This window comes from Orycteropus afer, unplaced genomic scaffold (assembly GCF_000298275.1).
Source record: "Orycteropus afer afer isolate SDZICR_OR568_19922 unplaced genomic scaffold, OryAfe1.0 scaffold00002, whole genome shotgun sequence".
NCBI lineage: Eukaryota > Metazoa > Chordata > Mammalia > Tubulidentata > Orycteropodidae > Orycteropus > Orycteropus afer.
Window position 1 is genome coordinate 22,021,004 of NW_006921589.1, and position 11,605 is coordinate 22,032,608.

Genomic DNA, 11,605 nt, shown 5'->3' on the forward strand with positions numbered 1-11,605 from the left:
CCGTAATGTACTTTAAAGTAATACTTTAAGAAAGAAAATTAGACACAGATAATACTTCAACCCTCAAGAGATACGCAGTACATGAAATTGGATGCTGCCTACATGGTAAACTTTTTACATAGAAAATACAGTACATACATAAGCCAATAACATAGGCATTTATTATGGCTGTCAAGACAATATGATTATAGGTTATATATGTACTGCACCATTATATACGTGACAGCGTAATCACTTTGTGCATAAGAGACATGAGATATGCATGTTGTGTGTGGGAAGCTATTGGGTTTGCTACATCCCTTTCTCTGATTGGGATTTCTGAACTCTATTATAACCTTATAGGACCAAGGACATATATGCGGTCAGGCGTTGCCCAAATGGACATTATGTGGCACATGACTGTATTGAACTTTGTTTCCATTTCTACAGGACCAAGATTTCTCAGGCATGTTACTTTTAATAATATTTTTTTTTACATTTTCATCTGATTTACATTTTATTTGGTTTACCATTAGTTAATATTTAGCCATGTGGAGTCTCAAAATTTATAGACTTAGACTCAAATATGATAGTACACTTCTAAATGTAATTTCTGGGTCACAGTTGATGTACACAGGAGAAAAAAAAGACTCTTCTTTTATATCCAGATGAGTCATGTACTTATAACTGAATAGTAATAATTCTGCTTGAAATATGATCTGTTTGATATGTTATGTGGCCACCCAAGTGGCTTTATCTTTAATTAAATTCTTTTGTCTTCAAAGAGAATGCCTTTTTAGGAATAGTTTTCAAAGTGGAAGAAGTTCTTCCTTATAAACATTATTGCAGGACTTCAAACCAGTTCTTCCCAGTTAAGTCATGACTGATGAAGCAGCCAGGACAGAGTGGAATTTGCAAAGTGTGGGTGCATGGAACTATAACTGGAACGGGGAAAATTTCTGTTAGATGCCCTATTAGAAGCTTAATCTCCCTCTTAGAAAACAAGGGCAGTGTGTGCTTTGCATAACAACCCAATATTTTGACAGGCAGTGTTGGAAAACAGTGATGCCCTACTCAAAGATGGCGGCTGACTACGCTCCTTTGAATGTATGTCGCTCTCTACAGTTCTGTTATAATTTAGTCTCTCACATCAGGTTCCTGAAAGGGCTCACCACACCACTTCCAAGTTTCCCGTTCTGGATTATTAGCCCATAATTTTCCCTGTTTTGGTTATTGTTATAGGTACCCACTAGTGACTAAGGCACTTGACTGCTAACCAGAAGGCTGGCGGTTCAAACCCACCAGCCACTCCTCGGAAGGAAGGTTGGGGAATCTACTTCCGTAGTGATACTGCCTCAGAAACCCAAGGAGGGGTCTCTATGAGTCCAGTCCGACTTAAGGGCATATAACAGCAGCATTGGTACTCACATTTGGCATATTCTCGTCTCACTCCTCAGCTATTAAGTCAGTTTGAACTGGTTTGAAGCCTCGTATTATTGAATGCAAAGAACTTAGCTGACTGTATGCAGGTCATTCCAATTACTGCAGTGTTTCCTGTGTAAATTGAGACTTCTCATAATATGGCATATAAAGGAATTTTAGAAACACAATGCTGTATTTTGTATTCCTAGCTTCTATTAGTTCCTGTATATTTCTGTTTATTGTACCAATGTGAGCTCCTTCTCATTTTTTATTTTAAATGAATTTGTCCTTTATGAATTAAAAATTAGAAACTTTGAGCCCTCTTATATTTCAGTAATGTTTAAAAGAGTATCTCATACTTCCTTAAAGAATGTGTCTTTTCTTCCTGTTTTTTTCTTACTGTTATTACCTGGATTATCTGAAACACATTCAAGTTATAAATGTGGAAGTAGTTTTATATTTAACCTTACTTTAAAATTCTCCCTCCCCTCAAAATGCTGTTGGTAATCTTTTCACTTTCTTTTAGCTCAAGGATGAGGGGACTAACTGGAAGGCTGGCAGTTCAGACTCACTCAGAGGCTCCTCACAAGACAGGCCTGGTGATCTGCTTCTAAAAGTTCACAGCCTTGAAAACCCTGTGGAGCAGTTCTGCTCTGTATACATGGAACTACCATGAGTCAGAATCGACTCAGTAGCAACCACCCCACCACAAAATCCCTTCCAAGTCAGCCCCATTTCAAACAGAAATACCACCACCAACAAATCCCTTCCAAGTCGGCCTCATTTCATACAGTAATACCACCAACTACCCCAGTTTCTCAAGCCGAAAACCTGGGACATCCTTCTTTTCTTTCCCTTAAGCCCTACAAGATCTTGGCCATCAAAAGTTTCACTGACTACCTTACAAGGTATTCTAAATTCACTCCATTTTCTTCATTCTGCTCTTTCCTCACTAGTGTAAGCCATGAGTACCGTATCGCCTTTAGATTACTTTAATAATCCCCTTACTGGAAGCAATTCCATTCTTTCTCCATTACACACCTTGTCTACAGAACAGCCAGAGTAATTTTTTTTTATTTTAAGGAAAAAAGAAATGTAAATCAGATCATGTCACCTAAATCTTTCTGGTGGCTTTCCTTTGATTTATATAAAATGTCCCTGGTTTGTCCTTTATCTGCCTTTCTGATCTTATTTCCTATCACTCTTTCTCGAGCCCATTAAATTCTAGATATATTTGCTATTTTTGTTGTATAAACACCAAATTTATTCTGGCCCTAAAACTTTCTACTAGTTGTCTTTTTTCTTGGAAAGCTCTTTCTCCAAATTCTTGGTTAGTTTCTTATTGTCATTTCAGGTCTCAGAGCAAATGCCACTCACAGATAGGCCTTCCCTCATCTACAATTCTAAATTAACCTGTACCTGTATTTGTCATTCTTACTGCCATCTTTTTAGCTGCCTTTCACAGTTGCTCAGCAGATGTGTATTGAGGTGCCTCAGTACCTGTATTTGTCATTCTCACTGCCATCTTTTTAGAAAATAAGATGTTGTCTTTCACAGTCGCTCAGTAGATATGTATCGAGGTACCTCAAAGTGCCGCCCGTTTGTCAGTGGAGGCTTGCATGTTGCTGTGATGCGCAATAGACTCTATTATTTTTTTTCTGTTGTGATTCGTAAGGTTTATTTTTATTTTTATTTATTTTATTTTTGCGGTGTTCCCTCCACTCAGTGGACTTTAGTAGAGCTTCCACACTAAGCTTAGTGGCCTAGTGATCTATTTCCAAAAAAATCAGCCATTAAGGTCCCTGTCGATCACAACAATCCGATCCCATTGTGCACGGAGTTGCCATGTGGCCACCTCAATGGCAACTAGTAACAACAACTAGTTTATTGAATGTTAAGTTTTAGCCTCAGTGTGTATTAAGTAGGAGCTCTGCTGGTGCAGTGGTTAAACTCTTAGCTGTTAACTGAAAAAGTTGGTTCAAACCCATCAGCCGCTTCACAGGTGAAAGATTGCTTATCTTACAGAACTGATGAAAATCATCCTGAAGGTGAATTTGCAGAATTGACATCTTAATATTGAATAGTCTAGTCCATGAACACAGCATATCTCCTCATTTATTTAGATCTTCCTTCATTTTTTACATTGTTTGTGTATTTTTCAGCATAGAGATTCCACACACGTATTCTGTTCCATTTAAAACTAAAACCGAAATCTGTTGTCCTGAGTGGATTCTGACTGATGGTAAGCCTGTGGGTAGGAGTAGAACTGTACTCCATAGGGTTTTCAAAGGCTATACTTTTACAGGAGTTGATCAGCAGGCCTTTTCTTTGATGGTGCTGCTAGGTGAATTGAAACCACCAACCTTTCAGTTAATAGCTGAGTGCGAACTATTTGCACCACCCAAAGACCTCTTTTATACCTAAGTATTTCATGTAGTTTAGAGCTACTGGAATTAGTTCTTTTCCTCATTTCAGGTTTTCATTTCTACTTTACAGTAATTCAGTTGATTTTTATATGTTGACTGTGTATCCTGCCACCTTACTAAATTCATATATTAATTCTAGGATGGTCTTTTTTTTTTCATAGAGTCCTTTGGATTTTCTATATAGAAAATTATGTCATCTGTGAATAGAGACAGTTTTATTTCTTTCTTTCCAATCTATATGCCTTTCATTTTTTTTTCTTTTAGTATGATGTGAAATATTAGTGGTGATAGCAGAAAGCTTGTCTCGTTCCAATCTTAAAGCAGAAGCATTTAGCCTTTCCCCGCTAATTATGATGTAATATATAAGCTTTTGTATAGATGGTCTTTTGCTCTTTATCAAGTTAAGGAATTTCCCTTTTCTTCCTATTTTGTCTTTTGTCGTGAATGGATATTGAATTTTGTTAAATGCTTTTCCTGCATCTATTGAGAACATACTTTTTTTAAAAAAATAATAATAATAAGTCTTTTTATGTGGTGAATTTCATTGATGGATTTTTCTTTTTCTTTTTTTTTTTTTTTTTAAGTTGAATGAGCCATGTATTCCTGGAATAAACCACATTTGGTAGTGATATACTGTCCTTTTTGTATATTGCTACATTTGTAGCATTATTTTAAAAATTGTAATTGAGGTAGATGTTGTTGATACTTAAACTACCTAAACCCTGGAACACCTTTAAAAATCATGATCCACTGGCAGATTTGTTCATTAGCTCTGTCAACAAATATGTAAGAATACCTTTGTCCCAGGCATTGTTCTAATCCTGGAGATTAAAGCATTACACAAAATAGAGCTCCTGCCCTTAAACTATATCCTTCCTAGAATGTAATATAATGTTGCAAAAAGGACAGGGAGGCAGCATCTTCTGACCTCCTCTAACTAGCTCCACAAGAGGAAGACAGAATCACCATCAGCAACCAAAGGCTTATTCCTATGAGGCCGAACAGGCTGTCACCCTCCAGGCTTTTTACCAACTTTGACACCAGCTGTCCCTCCCGCGGCATTCACTACTTCTCAGCTGGATTTGATAATTCTTTGCAATGGTCACACCCAACTCTCAGACAATACTCAATGTTAGGAGGTTTATTAGGGAAATAACAGGCTACAGCTCATGTTCAGGAACACGCTTCGCCCTTCTGCTGTACCCTCAGACTCTCCTCGCTTGAGAGGCCCTTGGCCTCTCGTCCTGGCCGCTGCCTCTGTTGGTAAGGGAAGCCTGCTGCTTTGTCTTGTGCCTCTTGGTTCAGCTGCCACCGTCTCTCTTTTGGGCCATCTCTCAGCCAAAGAGGTCCAGCACAAGGATCTCGGGTCCAAGGATGCACGCCATTTTACCTCCAGCTGTTCTCTCTTGGTGGCAGTGAGATCCTCACTGCCTCTTGGAGTGCTCATTTTAAACCTGATGGAGTGACAAAACTAACCAATCCCAACATCAGAGTTCTACATACCTTATTTGCATGGACCCAACCAGTAATTCGGTGGGAGTTATGAAAACTATGGCTAGAAAAGCCATACCTGGTAATTCACTGCACCACAAATGTCATTATAGTATAATGCTGTGAAGAACAATGGAGCAATTAAGGGAATGGAGAGTCATGAAGTGAGGGGTTGAGGTTATGTTAAATATATTTGTCAGGGAGGGGCTCTATGATTAGGTGACCTTAGAGCAGAAACATGAATGAAGTGAGGGAGCCAGCATTGTTGTTTGTGGGAAATTGCCTCAGGCGAAGAGAATAGCAAGCACTAAATCCCTGAGTCAGGAATTACTTGGTATGTTACTAGAGGCCAGAGTTTCTGGAATGGAGTGAATCATGGAGAGAGCTGTAGAAAGTGAGGTAGTTAGGGAACTGAGAAGGTAGAACTTAATAGGCCATGGTAAGGAGAATTTTGAATTTTATTCTAAGTATAATGACAGTCACTCACTCATCAAATACTTATTGAGCACCTGCTGTCTGTCAGACGCCGTTTTGTGTTCAGTATATTGTAGTTAAACTACTCAAGAAATTCAAGCCTTAATAGAGCTTATGGGTGCTAATGATAAAAAAAAAAAAAACCTCAAAACTCACTGCTGTTGAGTCAGATCCGACTCATCGTGACCCCCTCCTTGGGTTTCTAAGGCAGTATCACTACAGCAATAGATCGTCGGATCTTCCTTCCAAGGAGTGGCTGGTGGGTTTGAACTGCCAGTCTTCTGTTTAGCAGTCAAATACCTTAGCACTGTGCCACCAGAGCTCCCGCTAATGATAAGGAGTAGTTATTTATGCAATATGGACGTGGTGAGATGTAGTAGAGTTTAGAATGTTCAGTTTGGAAACATTATATGCAGTAATTACATATTTAAATAATTATAATAAATGCACTTGTATTTTATCTTTTTTCCTGACAGGAAACACATCTATTTTGTTGAGTTTCTTTTGGTTGCAAAGTATAGAGGTCAGGCTTGGATATTTTTAAGGATACACTTGGGAACAGAGTACACAGACTTCATGGAAATCCTAGAAATGGAACTGTGGTATGGCTAGTCCTTCTACAGCCTAGAGGCACAAGGTATATTAGTTCTTTACTGCTGTGTAACAAATTACCCCTATATTTAGTGATTTAAAATAGCATTTATTTTCTCACAATTTTTGTGTTTCAGAAATTTAAGCATGGCCTAGCTGGGTGCCCCTTGCTTAAGGTCTGTCACAAGGCTGCATTCATCTCATGGGAACGCTGGTGGGGTAGTGCCTAAGGCATTTGACTGCTAACCAGAAGGCTGGTGGTTCAAACCCACCAGCCACTCCTAAGAAGGAGAATTGGGCAATCTACTTCCATAGAGATACCACCTTGGAAACCCGAGGAGAGGTTGCTATGAGTTAGAATCAACTCGAAAGCAATGAGTTTGGTTTGGCAGTAATCTCATGGATTGGCCAGGGAAATGTTGGCTTCTCAGATCACTTGCTTGGCTGTTGGCAAGTTGTTGCTGTTCATAGGCTGGAGACATCAAGGTTTTGCTTTTGTGGACCTCTCTGCCTCATAACATGGCAACTGGCTTCCCTGAGTGAGAGAAGGTGACAAGATGGAAGTCATAATTCTTTTGTAGCCTAATCTCAGAAATAACATTCCAGAACCTCTGTTGCATTCTCTTCACTAGAATTAAGTCACTGTATCCATTCTTCATTACAGGAGAGGATTACACAAAGGCACGAATACCAGGAGGTGAGGATTGTTAGTGTTATTTTAAAAGTTATCTACCACATAAAGTAAGCCCTAGAGATCTCACCAGAAGTAATTTTATAATAATTGTATTGTTCTTAACAAAAAACATGCCTTGAAAAAAACCCAAACCCACTGCCATGGAATCGATTCCAACTTGTTATGACCCTGTGGGACATAGTAGAACTGCCCCATTTCCAAGGCTGTAAATCTTTACAAAAGCAGGCTGCTACATCTTTCTCCCATGAGGCAGCTTGTGAGTTCCAACCACTGACCTTTTGGTTAGCTGAGCACTTAACTACTGTGCCACTAATCCAAAAGCAAACCCACTGTGATTGAGTCCATTCTGACTCATAGCAACCCTACGGGACAGAGTACTTCTGCTCCATAGTGTTTCCAAGGCTGTAGATCTTTACAGAAGCACACTGCTTTACATTTGTCCTGTGGCTGGTGGGTGGGTTTGAAACCCAGACCTTTTGGTAAGCAGCCAAATGCTTTAATCACTGTACCACCAAAAACCAAAAACTAAACTCACTGCTGTTGAGTCGATTCTGATCCATAGAGACCCCTCCTTGTGTTTCTGAGGCGGTATCTCTATGGAAGTAGGTTGCCCAGTCTTCCTTCTGAGGAGTGTCTGGTGGGTTTGAATGGCCAGCCTTCTGATTAGCAGTCATATGCCTTGTTGTTGTTGTTATGTGCCTTCGAGTCGGACCCGACTCATAATGACCCCTCCTTTAGTTTCCAAGGCAGTATCACTACGGAAGTAGATTGCCCAACCTTCCTTCCGAGGAGTGGCTGGTGGATTTGAACCACCAGCCTTCTGGCTAGCAGTCAGATGCCTTAGGCACTATGCTACTTAGGTACCACCAAAACCAAAACCACACTCACTGCTGTCAAGTGGGATCTGACTCACAGTGACCCCTTCTATCACCAGAGCTCCATAAATGTGCCTTGGCCACTCTCAATCTCTGCATTTCTTTCCTTCTCCTTTTGCTACCACCCATATTTTTAACTACTGGTCTTTTCTTTCTGGTGGCATAGTGCCTAAGGCATTTGACTGCTAACCAGAAGGCTGGTGGTTCAAATCCACTAGCCACTCCTTGGAAGGGAGACTGGGCAATCTACTTCTGTAGAGATACCGCCAAGGAGGGGTTGATGGCAGTGAGTTTGTTTTTTTTGTTTGTTTGTTTGTTTGTTTTGAGTCTTTTCTCTGCCTCTTATTTTTGGTTTCCCCTTATCACCAGTTTCTACATGGCTCAGGATGAACTCTTGCCTCATGATATTTTACCTTTTACCTCTGCTGCTAACCATTTTGATTATATCTATAGTACCCTGTACAAAATATGGAGAGATAAAATGAGCTGTGGGAGTTGTTGTTGTTGTTAGGTGCCATCGAGTCATCTCCAACTCATAGCAACCCTATGCACGGCAGAACGAGACATCGTCTGGTCGTGAGCCAGCTCCACGATCCTTGCTATACTTGAGCCAATTGTCGCAGCCAGTGTGTCATTCCATCTTGTTGAGGGCCTTCCCCTCTTTTGTCACCCCTCCACCTTAGCAAGCATGACATCCTTCTCCAGGGAATGGTCCCTTCTGATAACATGAACAAAGCAAGTGAGACAAAGTCTGGCTATTCTCTCTTCCAAGGAGCGTTCCAGCTGCACTTCCTCCAGAACAGATTTGTTAGTTCTTTTAGCAGTCCATGGTGCTTTCAGCATTCTTCGCCAACACCACAACTCAAAAGCATCAATTCTTCTTTGGTCTTCTTTATTCATTGCCCAGCTTTCACATGCATATGAGGCGATTGAAAATGTCATGGTTTATGTCAGGCACACCTTAGTCCTCAAGGAGACGTCTTTGCTCCTCAGCACTTGAAAGAGGTCCTTTGCAGCCAACTTGCCCAATGCTGTACATCATCTGATGTCTTGACTGCTGTTTCCATTGGTACCAGTTATAAAACAAAGCAATGTGAAGTCTTTTACAACTTCAATCCTTTCTCCATTTGCCATGATGCTGCTTATAGGTCCAATTGTGAGGATTTTTGTTTTCTTAATATTGAGATGTAGTCTATACTGCAGACTGTATTCTTCAATCGTCATCCGTAAGTGCTTCAAGTCATCCTCACTTTCATCAAGCAAAGTTGTGTTGTCAGTGTATCACAAGTTGTTAATGATTCTTCCTCCAATCTTGATGCCATGTTCTTCTTCATATAGCCCAGCTTCTCAGATTATTTGCTCAGCATATAGATTGAATAAGTATGGGGAAAGGATACAGCACTGATGTACTCCCTTCTTGATTTTAAGCCATGGAATGTCCCCTTGTTCTGTTTGAATGACAGCCTCCTGGTCTATGTACATGTTTCTCATGAGTACAACTAAATGTTTTGGAATTTTCATTCTTCTCAATGCCATTCACAGTTTCTTATGATCCACACAATCAAATGCTTTTTATTTATTCATTTATTTATTTTTTATTGTGATTTGGGTGAAAATTTACAGAGCAAATTTATTTACCACGCAGCAGTTCACATACACTTTGTTTTATGACACTGACTACAATTTACCCAAATGCAACAGCTCCCCTCCCACTTCCTCCCAATAGTTACCTCTTCCCTGTGTCCATTGCTCCATGCACTCCTGCCCCCTGCACTGTCTCCCTGTGCATAAACAGCCCTTCTTTCTCCCATGATTGATCTCTCCAAGGAGTGTATCTACATCAGGTAAATGTTCAACTCATATGCCTGTCTTTTGTTTGGCTAGAAGCCACAGGTTCAATTCTAGATCTGAAGGGCAGCTAGGGGCCATAGTCTTAGTGGTTCCACCAGACTCTATCAGACCACCAAAACTGGTCCCCCCGCTTTGTTTTTCCAAATGATACTGAGTTTCGTTCCACATTGTTTTCTCTCTCTATCGAAGATCTCTTACATAGATCCCCCTGAGTGGCTGACAGTGGTAGCTGTGTACCATCTAGTTCTTCTGGTCTCATAGTCATATAGGCTGTGGATTGCATGGTGTATCAGTCTCTAGGACTAATTGTTTCCATGAATCTTTGGTTTTCTTCATTCTTTTTTGCTCTGGAAGAGGAGAGACCCATCGTTGCATCTCAATGGCTGCTTGCAAGCTTTTAAGATCGCAGTTGCTACTCGCCAAAGTAGGAGGTAGAACAATGTTTTATGTAGTATGTTACGCCAATTGAGCTTGATGTCGCCTGTGACTATGGTCCTGAGCCCACCAGTTCAACTACTTGGTCCCTCTGGGTAGCTGGCTGTGCCCAAGAAGTGACTACAACCTTGTCCCTTGTCAGCTCAACTATACACCTGGGAATTCAGATCATGGGCTTGGGTACACTCCCTGCTGCATAGACATACCTAAAAGTTCAACCTGTCCACCCATCTATCCACCCGTATATCCATGTTTGCCTTCACTGACAACGCAGTACTGTATGTGTAAAAGGGTTCATCTTTGTTGTCTGTATCTCCCATGTACCTCTCTCTATGTCTTCCTCTTCTTCAGTGCTTCCATGCTGATCATGAACATTTGGTACATTGCCCTTCTCTTCATCCAAATCAATACTTATCTCTACCTATCTAACAGTGTTCCCTCCCCTCCCGTCTTACCCTTGGTAACCAGCAAAGAAAATTTCCTTCCACTGATAAACCTTTCCTTGACTTTTACAATAATGGACTAATACAATATTTGTCCTTCTGTGATTGACTTATTTCACTCAGCATAATGTCCTCCAAGTTTATCCATGTTATGCAGTGTTTTGAAGATTCTACATTATTCTTTAGGGTTGTATAGTATACCATTGTGTGTATATACCATAGTTTGGTTATCCTTTCCTCAGGTGATGGACAACTAGGTTGTTTCCATCTTTTGGCTATTGTAAATAGCGCTGTGATGAACATGGGTGTTAATATGTGTGTTCTTGTCATGGCCGTCACTTCTTTAGGATTTATACCTAGCAATCAAATGTCTGGGTCAAATGGTATTTCTAATTCCAACTTTTTAAGGAATCATCATACTGCTTTCCACAGTGGTTGTACCATTTTACAGTCCCACCAGCAGTGTGAGAGAGTCCCAGTCTCTCCACATCCTCACCAGGATTGTTATTTTGTGTCTTGTTGAACTTTGCTACTAGTGCTGGGGCAAGATGGTGTCTCATTGTTGTTCTGATTTGCATTTCTCTAATAGCTGATGATCGTGGGCATTTCTTCATATGTTTGTTGGCCACCTGAATATCCTCCTTGGTGAAGTGTCTATTCATGTCTTCTGCTTATTTTTTAATTGGATTGTCTTTTTGTTCTTGAAGTGAAATATTTTTTCCCTATCTGTATGTTCTTTTTTTGACTCTTGGAGAAGTCTTTGGAAGCACATAAAAATTTAATCCTTATAAGTTCCCATTCATCTAGTTTCTCTTCAGCTGTTTATGCGTCTTGGGTTACGTTTGATAGTCTATTTATGCCGTATAATAGGGCTCACAAAGGATTCTCTTTAGTATCTCTTGTAAGGTTGGTCTGGTTTTAACA